Source organism: Sminthopsis crassicaudata, chromosome 2 (assembly GCF_048593235.1).
Source record: "Sminthopsis crassicaudata isolate SCR6 chromosome 2, ASM4859323v1, whole genome shotgun sequence".
NCBI classification, from domain to species: domain Eukaryota; kingdom Metazoa; phylum Chordata; class Mammalia; order Dasyuromorphia; family Dasyuridae; genus Sminthopsis; species Sminthopsis crassicaudata.
The window spans coordinates 320,827,005-320,840,933 of record NC_133618.1 but is presented as its reverse complement, the minus strand read 5'-3'; the positions used below and the strand labels follow the sequence as shown (position 1 = coordinate 320,840,933).

Here is a 13,929-nt window from a genome sequence, read left to right as displayed (position 1 = left end):
TACTCAATATTCCAGAAACTTAACTTTTCAAATACTAAAGGTATTAATAAGATACTCAGCCTGTTCATCTCATACTTTTCCCTATATGATCAATCTACCAACTATTTTCCATCATGCATTTCTTTGAAGTTCTTTCCAAACCCAAGGCCTCTTTCTACAATTAAATTATCCTAAATTTTCTAAGATTCTCCCAGAAGAGATGGAATATTATAACATTCTTCAAGAGATTTGACATAGAGTTCTGAGAATATCTGAGGATCAGGCTAGTTATAGAGGGAACTAGACTTAACATTTAAGTACAAGCACATAACATATTACAATGAAATACTAGCAAAAATCTGTGCTGGGCAATTTTTAATACCATTACAAGTATAAACATCTTTCAATAGGGATAGTTAACTTTAGTGGATATCACTGCTCCTAAAATACCTGTTCAGTAGAAAAACTATATACAATAGTAGGTACTGAAACCAGAAAAACTACTTTGGATTACAGAAAGAAAATAAGCTTCATTCTGAAAGACCTAGATATCAAGTCCTAGGGAAGGGTCTCCAAAAAGAGATATGCAAAAAATCTAATGGGGTACAAGAAGAAAATAGCAAATTTTGTTTCTATTTATCTTTAACCTAAAAAGAAATAAAAGTCTACTAAAATTAAATATATGGAATGACACCAACATTTAAATACTTGGTCCATAAGTCAAATAGTTACATGTTACATAAATTATTCTAAGGAAGAAATGGCAGTACTCCTTTGCTAGTACTGCCCTTTCTTGTTTATTAGTTTTCAACATACTAACATACTTCAGTGTATATGTAAACAATTAAGTAGATTTATGAATGAAATTACCTAGCTTTAACTAAACTAATTTTCACAAAATTAATAAATGATTTAAGAAGGTTCCCACCAATAAATCATTAGAATACTAATTACATGAAAATAAGTGAACAAAAATAATAGAACTAATATTTCTACCATTATTGGAACAAACTCTTCATCATACATATTATGAAATAAAAATGATGATATAATCTTATCACTTAACCCTATTTGCCTCAGCTTTTTCATCAATAAAATGAGCTGGAGAAGGAAATAATAAGCCACTCCAGTAGCTTTGCCAAGAAATCCCAAATGGGGTCACAAAGAGTCAGACATGACTGAAAATGACTGAACAATAACACTAATATAAAGTGAACATCGATCAGATTTCTGATGTCACAAAATTTTATACCAAAAATTTTATAGCACTATTATTCATATTTTAGTGCCAGCAACATAATAGATTATGCTTCATTATTTAATATTTAACATTGATGAAATATTGAGAAAATTTTAATAAAAAAAATTTTGGTGCCATTAATTTAAAAAAAATTATAAACATTCTCAATTTCATTTTTGTTATCTTTTTCCATATTCATTTTTGAATATAGCACATATATGTAATTTTTAAGTAAATATATGTATCTTGGAAATAAATGCTCACTTTTTTTTTAATTAATTGAATATGTGCCTTTAAGTTCCAGAAAAGCTGCTGATTGGCACTGGCTGAGGCAGAAATATCCCTTACAGATTCCATCAGAAGTCCATATTGAAGGGGGGGACAAAAAAAAAAGGCCAGAAACTTGAATCAACACTGACAGATCCCTTTAAAGTTTGAACAGTGCTTTATGTAAATAATTTTAAGATTCAAAACAGTTTTGTGAGACAAGGAAAAAAAAGGAAGGAAACAAGCATTTATATAAGGTGAACTTCGGGCCAGGTATTGTGCTAATAAATAAGTACTTTAACTATGATCTCATGTGAACCTCATAAAAATCCTGAGTGGCAGGTACTGTTATTATTCCCATTTTTTTTTTACAGTTAAGGAAACAAGTACATTAGGCATAAGAGCTTCATTTTATTGGTGAGGAAAGTCAAGTTCAGATTATGTTAAGTGACTTCCCATGGTCATAGAGTGGCTAAATTAGCTTAAAGGTCAGCTCTAATCTTTATAGCTCTAAGCTCTGGTCTTCCTAATTCTAAGTAATGTATAGCATGCTAACATGCCATAGATATTAAATCTTACTATTAGTTGACAAAGCTCCTGCTGACATATGCAGTGGATCTATGCAGTTCACCACTATATCTTTTCAAAATTAAGTCCTAGAATAAAGTTTAGAAAGAGGATTTGGAGAAGATAGGACAAGAAACTACCTAGCTCTCCCAAATTCCCCCACCAAAAATTAAAAATAATGCCTCAAAATGAACATCAGAGAGGCAGAAATAATTTAAAATCATGATAAAGCAGCTGTCCAAGCAACAACTTGGGAGGACTTTGGGAAAGACCTGACTTCTGGAGTGGTGATCAGACATAACTGAAGTGCAAATACCATCTAAACTACCAGTAACTAGCCCTTGGGAGCAGATATGTAAGTAGCAGCTTCAGCTTCAGGAACTTTAGCCCCATGAACAGAGTAGGTCAGAAGACTGATCAAGGAAAGATTCCAAGGCACTCTGCTGGCACTGAATATGGGCCCAACTGCACTGACTAGACATGATTTCAGGTTATGACTGTAGCCAAGAAGGAACCATCACACACAAGTGTGTCCAGTCACACACCAGTGCAGCACAGGTTGAGGGCCATGCTGGCTATGGTCACTAATGGGGAATAGAGTCACTAGTTTTGGTTCCAAAGGAGAGTGGTAAACTTAAACTTGCAGCCATGGGAAAGGAGTAATAAGACTGTGTGTGGTGATACAATTGCTGGGGCCTCTGCTTATAACTAGAGTTAAGAGGAGTACCTGAGATCAGGTCTATGTAAGAGTTCAGAAAACAATAGCAAGGAAAACAAGCATGAGACATAGAGAGGGAGAGAAGGAGGGAGGGAGGGAGGGAAGGAGGAAGGAGGAAGGCAGGAGGGCAAGAAGGTAGGAAAAAAAGAGGGAGAGAAGGAAGGAATTATAATCCTACATAGGGTATAAGGAGGGATATATAATGAATCAAAGGATTTTCAGATATTTGTGACAAGACGACCAGAAGAGAATAAAAAATTTAGCCTACAAGAATTTAAAAGAAACATATGAAGAACCAATTAAAAGAGATTCAATAAAATCAAACTGCTTGTTAGATGGGAAATCTTTTTCTGTAACTCATAAGAATGAAAACATTTTTTAAAAGGTCAGCATTACTACGCTAGTTTTGAAAGAACATACAAAGATACAAGGTTTTGTGATAAGGGTGATGAGATGATCCTAAAAATTAAAATTGGATAAGGACAGTTAAAAGGGAGCAATTATCGCAAAAAAAAAAAAAAGAGAGAGAGAGAGAGAGAGAGAGAGAGAGAGAGAGGCAGGCAAGTTTGGAAGAAGTGTATTACAGTGAAGGCAAGAGGGAATTGAAGACAGAACTGGGTTAAAGAGGAAATAACATACATCTAGAAAGATTTTTTTTTTTAAATCTTCTTAAAGAGAAACAAACAGGAAGGACAGAGGATAGTGAGAGACTCTAAAAAGAATATCCAGATCAAGAATTAGGAGGGTAGGGAGGCAGCTAGGTGGGGCAGTGGATAGAGAACGAGCCCTGGAGTCTGGAGGACTTGAGTTCAAATCTGTTCTTGGACACTTGATCCTTAAGTGTCTTGACATTACCAGTTATGTGACCTTGGCCAAGTCATTTAACCCCAATTATCTCAAAAACAAAACAAAAAGAAATAGGAGGATAAGATGAAAGGATAAGGAAGGGATTCTTACAAAAAGTACAGAATAGGGAAGTGGAAGTTAGAAGGAAATTACACATCTGAGGGACAGGGCAAAAAGAGAGGCTGAGAAAGATAAACTGTAAGGAAAAATAAAATGGAAGGATATGTACTATTAATAATAATAATTTTGAATGTGAATCACATGAACAACTATAAAATGGAAAGAGATAGCAGAATGCATTAAAAACCAAAATCTGACAACATGCTGTTTACAAAAAACACATTAAAAAATGTGAAATATACAAGGAGTAAAACTTAAGGGCTACAGTAAAATTTATTATGTTTTAACTGATGCAAGAAAAGTAGAAGTAAAAATCTCAGATCAAATTAAATCTAAAATAGATTTGAATAAAAGGTAAACAGGGAAACTACATTATCATAAAAGGTACCATAGATAATGAGTTAATATTAAACCTATATGTACCAAATCCTATTGCATCCAAATTTTTAAAGGAAAAGATGGATAAATACAGGTAGAAATAGACAGCAAAACTGTAACAAAGGGAGACTTCAACTTCCCTTCTTATATAAATCTAACCAAAATACAAATAAAAAAATTAAAGAGATGAATGAATCTTATATATGCTAGATATGATAGGTATCTAGAAAGAAATCAATGGGAATAGAAATGAATTTATTTTTTCTCAGCAGCACATAATACCTTTACTTATTTGTTTTTTTGTTTTTACTAAGGAAACTGGGATTAAATGACTTGCCCAGGGTCCCACAGCTAGGAAGTATTAAGTGTCTGAGGCCACTTTGAACTCAGGTCCTCCTGACTTCAGGGCTGGTGCTCTATCCACTGCACCACATAGCTGCTCCGTACCTATATTTTTTTTAAATTATTATTATTATTTATATTTTAAGCTTTCCCCACTTCTATTCTTTTATTTATTTATTTTAATTTTTTAATTCATTTTATAATTATAACTTTTTTTTTGGTAGTACATATGCATGGGTAAATTTTTTACAACATTATACCTTGCACTCAATTCTGTTCCGAATTTTCCCCTTCTTCCCTCCACTCCCTCTCCTAGATGGCAGGCAGTCCCATACATGCTAAATATCATACCTTTATTTTTAAAAACTGACCACATATAAGAGCATAAAAACTTTATAGTTAAATGCAGAAAAGTAGGAATATTGAACATATCCTTTTTCGGATCATAATTTAATGAATATATATTTAATTAACAAATATAAATATTACAGTAATAAATAAAATAATTTATTAAGCAATAATTTAAATTAATAATAACATTTTATAAGGGACCATGAAAAACAGATTAAAAGGTAATTAGACTAAATAATCTAATTTTTAGGGGGGGCTGAGGTCATTGGGGTTACGTGACTTGCCCAGGGTCACACAACAGGAAGTGTTAAGTGTCTGAGGCCAAATTTGAACACAGGTCCTTCTGACTTCAGGGCTAGTGCTCTATCCACTGCACCACCCAGCTTCCCCTAAATAACCTAATCTTAAAGAATGAATGGGTTAAAGAAAAATCATAGAAACTTTAAAAAATATTATTAAAGAGAATGACAATAATCAGACAACATACCAAAATCTATAGGATGCAACAAAAGCAATAATCAAAGGCAAATTTGTAACTCTTATTTGTAACACTTATATCAATAAAATAGAAAAAAAGCAGATCAATGAATTGGGTATGCAGTTTAAAAAAAAATTAGAAAAAAGAACAAATTAAAAATTCCTAATTAAACATCAAATTGAAAATTGTAAAAATTAAAGGCAAGAAAAATGCATCATGACCAAATGGATTTACAAGTGAATTCTACCAAACATTTAAAGATCAATTCATTCCAACATTATATAAATTACTTCGAATAACAGGCAAAGTAGTCCTACTAAACTCTTTTTATGAAACAGTATGATGCTAATACCTAAATCAGGAAGAGCAAAAACAGACAAAAAATTATTAATAATAATAATTATTAATAATAATAATAAATTTAAATAAAATACTACCAAGGAGATGTATAGCAATATATCACTAGAATCACACACTATGACCAGATGGGATTTATACCAAGAACCCAGGGTTGGTTCAATAGTAGGAAAACTTTCAGCATAACTGACCACATCAATAACAAAACCAACAGAAATTATATGATTATCTCAAAAGATACAGAAAAAAAGTTTTTGACAAAATGTAGCACCCATCCTATTAAAAACTCTAATGAGACCAGGAATAAATGGAGCTTTCCTTAAAATGAAAGGTAGTATCCATTCCATCAGTAGCATTATCTGTAACAGGTATAAACTAGAAGTCTTCCCAGTAGGATTAGGGGTGAAACAAGGATGCCCACTATCACCAATATTATTCGATAATGTATTAGAAATGCTGGCAATAGCAATAAGAGAGAGAGCCAATTGGACAATGATGTAATAAAGCTACCGTTTTTAGGAGACAATATGCTGACATTCTCAATTGGAGAATGGCTGAAAAAATTGTAGTATATGAATGTTATGGAATATTATTGTTCTGTAAGAAACAACCAACAGAATGACTTCAGAGAGGCCTAGAGAGACTTATATGAACTGATTCTAAGCGAAATGAGCAGAACCAGGAGATCATTATACATAGCGACAAGATTATACGATGATCAACTCTAATAGATGTGGCTCTCTTCAACAAAGAGATGATTCAAACCAGTTCCAGTTGTTCAGTAATGAAGAGAATCAGCTACATCCAGAGAGAAAACTATGGGAAATGAGTGTGGCCCACAACATAGCATTCCACTCTTTCTGTTATTGTTTGCTTGCATTTTTGTTTTCCTTCTCAGGTTTTTTTACCTTCTTTCTAAATCCGATCTTTCTTAAGCAGCAAGTGTATAAATATGTATACATATATTGTATTTAACATATACTTTAACATATTTAACATATATTAGACGACCTGTCATCTAGGGGAGGGGGTGGAGGGAAGGAGAAAAGTGATTAAATTTACTGGTTAAAAAAAAAATGTACTCGACTTCTAGCCAAGATGGATGCCTGAACAGAGACAGAATGACGTGGTACCCACAAGCCAGCTCAGGCAAAAATATGAAAATGAGATCTGATCCAATATTGATCAAAAATGCAATGACAATTCATAAGTGACTTCTTCTAACCTAGAACCATACAAAAAATCAGCCAGTAAAGGAATTGGAAAATGACTGGATAAAGAATTGGCTGAATAAATTATGGTATATTAATGTAATAGAATATTATTGTTCTATAAGAAATGATGAACAGGCTGATTTCAAGAAAGATTTAAATGAATGATACTGAATGAAGTGGGAAGAACCAGGAGAACACTATTCATGGTAACAGCAAGATTATGTGATGATCAACTATAACAGACTTAGCTCTAAGACAAAAACTTGCAATGGAAAATGCCATTCACATCCAGAGAGAAAACTATAGAGACAGAATATGGATTGAAGCATACTATTTTCAATTTCCTTTTTTATTTGGTTTTTTTTTTTCTTTTTCATAGTTTTTCTCTTTTGTTCTGATTTTTCTTTCACAACATGATTAATATGGAAATATATTTAAAATAACTGTACATTTATAACCTACATCAGCTTGCTTGTTGTCTTTGGGAGGAAAAGAGGTTAAAAAGGGAGGGAGAAAAAAATTGGAACTCAAAATCTTATAAAAATGTTTCTAAAAACTATTACTCTAATGGTGTGCAAGCATTAATATTACTATTAATCTGATTAAATAAATTCAAAAGTCTAAATTTCAACTGTATATTTTTATTTTATTTTTCTGTAAAAGTTTTGTCTTTTGTTTCACAATTACTATAAAAACTTAGTAGAAACTGCTTAGATCAAAGATAATTATGACCAAGTTATCTTTACCCATATTTAAATGTCTTTGTAAGCAGAAATTCACATATATTAATAAATGTCTCTCACAGATTTTGGCTTCAAATGCAGCTTATGGAATTATTTTATTCCCCATGACAAGCTCTATTTTTCAGCCAAATGGCCTGCTTGCTCCTTCTACCTCTATGCCTTATTTTTGCATGATTATCTTTCAAACCTATAATGAATTTCTGCTTCACCTCCAACTCTTATCAGCTCAAATATCATCTCCTGCTAGAAGCCTTTCTTGAATTCCCCTATTTGTTATCCTATTTTCCTTTCTCAAATTATATTTCATTAACTTATTTGTGTAAATATTGCATCTTTCCAGTACAAAGTAAATTCCTTGAAAGCAAAAGCTATTATTCTTCTTTGTATTCTCTTTGTATATATTTGTATTCTCAACCTAATTCACTGTCTTGAATGTTGACTTATCAAATTAAATGCTATTCAGCTCAGTAAGGACAAAAGAAAGGTAAAGATGAAGAGATTTTAAAAGTTAAGACTATTCCCCCCAAAAAACTGCATTATTCTATTTTGATTCTCTAAGTTTCAGCAAATACTAACCATTCTTCAGTTTAATCAAATGAGTATTTTCAGTTGGCACATAGTAGCACAATTATTTATCATAGTGATATTTTTTTCAGAATTCTATCCAAATAGGAAATCACTTAGCTACTATTATAAAACATTTAATTTTTTTTAGCATAGGTTAATATAGGTTTTAATGAATATTAAATTCTAGTGATTCCCCTATTATCTCCAGAATCACATATAAAAATCCTTTGGCATTTAAACCTCTTCATAAATTAATTCTCACCCCTTTCAAATTTTCTTACATCATATAACTATCTTCCCCAAATATTATGATCCAGTAGTCCCAGCATTTAATTTAAGCTTATATGTCTCCTGAACTGAATTTTCTCAAGCTCAAAACCTGGATGTCATCTTTCAATTCACGATATCTCATCCTCATAATCTGTTATCAAGACCTATCAGCTTCACCTTTACTATCTCTGATATATGTCCCCTTCTTTCCTTTGATACTGCCACCACTTTGATGCAGGCCCTCTATCACTTCAAGGCCTGAACTATTTTATTAGCCTGCTTTTTTGGTCTCCCTGCCTCAAGTATCTCCTCCATTTCAGTCCATCCTATGCTCAGCAGTCAAAATGATGTAAAGGTCTGATAACCTCCTCTACCAACTTTCCCTCAACAAGGAAAACATAAAAATACCAATTGGTTATATGTGTGTTCATCAATAGTCAAGATATCCTTTAAAAGATCTTATTTGAATAAAATAACAGCTTAAGAAAATTATTTGCAAAGATTTTAAGAAATGTTAAGGGGCACAAGAATTTTTAAGAAAAATGATGATGGAGAGTATTCTATAGTTTGGAAACCAAAGCATAAGGCCATAAGCTTTCAATTCTGAGTAGGAAAGAGGATCAAATATATTCTAGGCATGGGAGATAATTTTTAATAGCTTTTTATTTTTCCAAACACATGCAAAGATAGTTTTCAACATTCACCTTTGCAAAACTTTGTTTTCCAAATTTTTCTCCCTCTCCTCCCCTCTCCAAGACAGCAAGCAATCCAATATAGGTTAAACACGTGCAAGTCTTCTAAACATACTTTCATAGTCATCATGCTGTGCAAAAAAAAAAAAAAAATCAGATCAAAAGAGGGAAAAAAAAGACAAGGAAAAACAAGCAAACAAACAACATCAACAAAAGGTGAAAACACTAAGCTCTGATCCACATTCAGTCTCCAGAGTTCCAGGCTGGATGTGGATGGCTCTTTCCATCATAAGTGTATTGGAATTGCCTTGAATCACCTCATTGTTGAAAACAGTCAAGCCCATCATGGTTGATCATCATATAATCTTGTTACTGTGTACAATGTTCTCGTGGCTTCACTCAGCATCACTTCATTTAAGTCTTTCCAGGCTTCTCAGAAATCAGCCTGCTCATCATTTCTTATAGAACAATAATATTCCATTACATTCATGTACCAAACTTATTCCACCATTCCCCAATTGTTGGGCATTCCCTCAATTTCCAGTTCCTTGCCACTACAAAAAGGGCTGCTACAAACATTTTTTAGTACATGTGGGTCCTTTTCCTTCTATTATCTCTTTGGCATACAGAATGGGAAACAATTTGTACAAAGACATGGTGAATAACATTAATTAACCAAGAAAGTCAGTCTAGCCAGACAAACATATACGTGTAAGAGAATTGAAGAATAATATACTCAAAAAGGGTAGAGTAAAGTTGTGAAGTGTTTTAAATGTAAAACAAAGGATATGGTCTTTATTTGATCCTAGCTGGAAGCAAGACAGAACCACCTCCTACAGCTTGAGTTCTACAAGCTGATACTCTTTTACAGATGGAGAATGATGTTATAAATATCCAAATGGTTCTTAGCAGAAAAAAAGTTCCACACCCTTGCTATAGGGATGAGGGAGCCACCACCAACTCCTAATGAGCAGGAGAGTAACAAGACCAATCTGGGCTTTAGGAATTTCAATTTGGGATTGAGATGAAAATGAAGAGAAGACAGGGAAACCAATTTAGAAACTATTCAAGAGGCAAGAGGATGAGGGTAAAGGGTAATACATTTCCTAAGGGACAAATCTTATGAATTGATCTATTTTTGTAGGCCTTAGAAGATAAGAATGTGTTATTGCACTAAAAAAATGTTAAGAACCAATCTCAAAACAATGTATTTTTAGCTTGAGGGCTTTATAAAAAGAGAAGGCCAAAGTTTGATGATCCTTCTCTGCTAGGGGAAAGATGTTAGAAGAGGAGCACAGTAAGCTCTTAAACTTTACTCCTTCCATGCACTCTAATTTATCTAGTTATATTGGCCTACCTGTTCATACTCACAAAAACTTTTTTAATTCTCATTTTTTCTCTCTCTCCTTCTCCTTCTCCCTCACTTTCTCCCTCTCCTTACTTCCAGGCTTCCCTTGTTATCTTAAAAATTCAACTCATGTGCCAACTAATATGAGAACAGGTCTTTCAAATTTCCCTACCTGTTAGTGCCTTTTTTACCTTACATTTGATTTGTATGTATCTTTAGGTATACATGTTCTCTCCCTTTGTAATAAAAACTCTTTGAGAACAAGGATTGTTTTTTGCTTTTGTCTATCTCAAGATACAGTCTGGACATAGTAACCACCTGACAAATGTGTGATGACTAATGAAGTTTTCTGTTCCCTTTCCATATTTTTAATCAAGTATACTCTTAAACCATATATGCATCATTCTAAGAAAGTAGGTAGTCAATTAATGTCTTCTGAATCACCTTTTTTGGATGATAATAGGATCTGTAATCTTTTTCATACCTTCTTATAAAGGAGTTCTTCTTTATTTGATCCTAGAGAGACTAGAAAGCCACCACTGGCCCCTAATAAGCAGAAGAATGACAGGATTAAACCTTTGCACAAACATGTGCACACACTTAGAAAGAAGATCACACTTCTTTAGTTTCTGAAGAACTACAATGTTGGGAGCACTTCCTCACCTGTACCAAATGTAGAATGTTCTCAATCTCCTAAACAGTCAAAAATTTTGTAATCCACTATTCACATCTTAATCTCAAAATACAGTATTGCTGCTTTTTTCCTTTCTATTTTTGTTCCTTTTATTGTTTTCTATGCCCCTCAATTTTTCCCTAAAAGCATGATCTTTCAGAGATAATACAACCAGAATTTTTCTTTATTTCTCTAAGACAAATCCAATACAGGTTATTAGGTGTCATTTTCAAGGTTTTGTTTTGTTTTTACTATCCTGATGTGTTGATAGCAGCTCCAGACAACTTTATTCAAAGATAGCAAAAGGGGATAAATAAAGGGAATAAAGGGAAGGGACTTAAAGCTAAGAAGATCCGGGTTAAAATCCCATCCATAACATACTATGTATAAGGAGTTTCTACACTATATAATTTCCATAACTGTGAAATAATAGGAATAGACCAACAGGAGAGAGCTTGCTATCTTACTACCACCATTACTCCTCCTTCCCAATAACATTCTATTATTAGGTCACTAGAGTACTATAGAATATAATGAAAAAATGAATTGACTGCTATATACCTAAAAGTAACTTGTAGAAAAATTTTCTAAAACTCTTTAACCAAGAATCCAACCTGATTTTTCTAACAAATTATTATAGGAAGGGAAGGAAAAGAATGCTTAAAAAGTGTTTTCCCTGAGTCTTATAAGCCAAATAGTTTTAGCAAAAGGTACACTGCTTAACTTAATAGCACAAGCTTGATTGAATGTAAAATTATGTCTTAAAATATATTGCAAAACCTTTTCTTGATAATGTAAAAATGATTTTTCCATTAAAATTTTTACTATATGAATCACTAACTCCTCTTTCTGGAATTACTACCGAGCAATTATCAACACTAGGTAAAATTATCAAGAAAAATAGTTCTGCACATGTAAAATGTATGGGATTGCCTGTCATCTGGGGGGAGGGAGTAGAGGGAAGGAGGGGATAATTTGGAAAAATGAATACAAGGGATAATGTTATAAAAAAAATTACTCATGCATATATACTGTCAAAAAAAATTTATAAATAAAATAAAATTTAAAAAAAAAGAAAAATAGTTCTGAGAGTCCTGGTCCATTGCCTAATCAATACTAAATGAAATTCCAAATCAGTATTTAGGGGCAGAGAAACAATAATTTTTTTTTTTAATTTAGGTACCAGTGAATAAATTTGTGAATAAATGAAGTCAAAAGTTTATTTCTTTCTGTAATTTTAGGCTTACTTTTACTTATTTAAGTATGAGGAAAAGATCTCATAATCTTAATCCAAGAATAAATGAATCAATACACAGTAAGTGCCTATTACATGCCAAATACTGTGCTATAATTTGTTGTTCAGTTCTTTTAGTCATGTCTGACTCATTTCAGTCATGTCTGACCCTTCCTGATCCTATTTAGGGTTTTCTTGGAAGACATACTTGAGTGATTTGGCATTTCCTTCTCCAGCTCATTTTATAGCTGGGAAAACTGAGGTAAACAGCACTAAGTGACTAGCTCAGTCACACACAAGGTGAATGATTTGAACTCATGAACCCAAATGAGCGATGTTACATATTGGGAAACAAATAGAAAATTGAGACAGTCTCTGCTCAAGAAGCCCAATCCAATTAGGGAAAGAATATATAAAAATATTTAAAGCTATTTTATAATTTAAAAAGATAATTTCAATGAGAGTACAATAGTACTAGAACCCTTGTATAAATTTCCAAAGCAGAGGATCCATAACAATTATTCTCAAAGCTTCAAAGTAAAAAAAAAAAGAAGAGAAATTGGAATTGGAAGCAGTATTCTCAAATGCCATTCTTTTAACAAGTAACTGTATAAAATCACAATTCCTAACTTAATACACTATGGCAGAATTTAAAAAGATAAAAATCAATATTGTTCAGATTTCCTAAGTTTATATGTAAGTAATATCAGATAATAATGTATTCATTTTGATACATCCGTCACTAAAAATATACTCAAGTGCATTATCAATGGCTAGGTTCTCCCTAAGTAAGAAGTCTTTGAATATAGGGGCTAAGTGTCCAAATATTGACCTAAGTCAACGAAACTAATTACCACGTTAAGCATAGGTATGGCTAAGTTTTAAGATCACAGAAACTCTAAAGCAACAACTACAAAGTTAAGGAGGAGTTCCATTTTCATCAATCAACAGAGTACCAATATCTCCCAGAAGACAGATCTTAAGATAAAACTTGAGAATTTAAATGAAGATTATTTTAGTAAAAAAATTAATTACAAGTTTATCAGAGTAAGCAATTTAATGACTTAAAGTAAGATGTTATATGTAACCATGGCTTGAAAAAATCATCATTCATTAAAGCTGTTTATTAGATGAAAGAAAATTCTCATCAAAAATTATTTAGACATGTATCTATTAGAAGTTATAGGACTCAGGCAGTCTAAGTCAATACCTTAACAAATATTTGGCTACATCCTCACACATTCATGAAATTTAATTTTTGGAGATATAAGCTCAAATATAATACCATGATTCAGGAGTTTGCTTCAACCATGTCAAGCAACCTATATAGGCTAGATCCATCTTGTGAAGCTCTCATATTCATCAAAGTTCATTATAAGGACTCAAACCCTCAATCAGTTACATATGGCTCATAACACTTGTGAATGCGGCCCAAACCAGATTAAAATGGAAAATATTTAAGAAAAGTAAATGAAAACACAATAAAACATAAATAGTAATATTACTTGTAATTTTCTAAATCAATAATGCAGCCTGTTTCGTTCA

General features: G+C 32.5%; 1 protein-coding gene across 6 annotated transcripts in view; it reads right to left on the bottom strand.

Moving 5' to 3' along the window:
• KTN1 (kinectin 1) overlaps positions 1-13,929 on the bottom strand; it is a 136,168-nt gene that overhangs the window by 93,627 nt on the left and 28,612 nt on the right. The window lies entirely within an intron of this gene.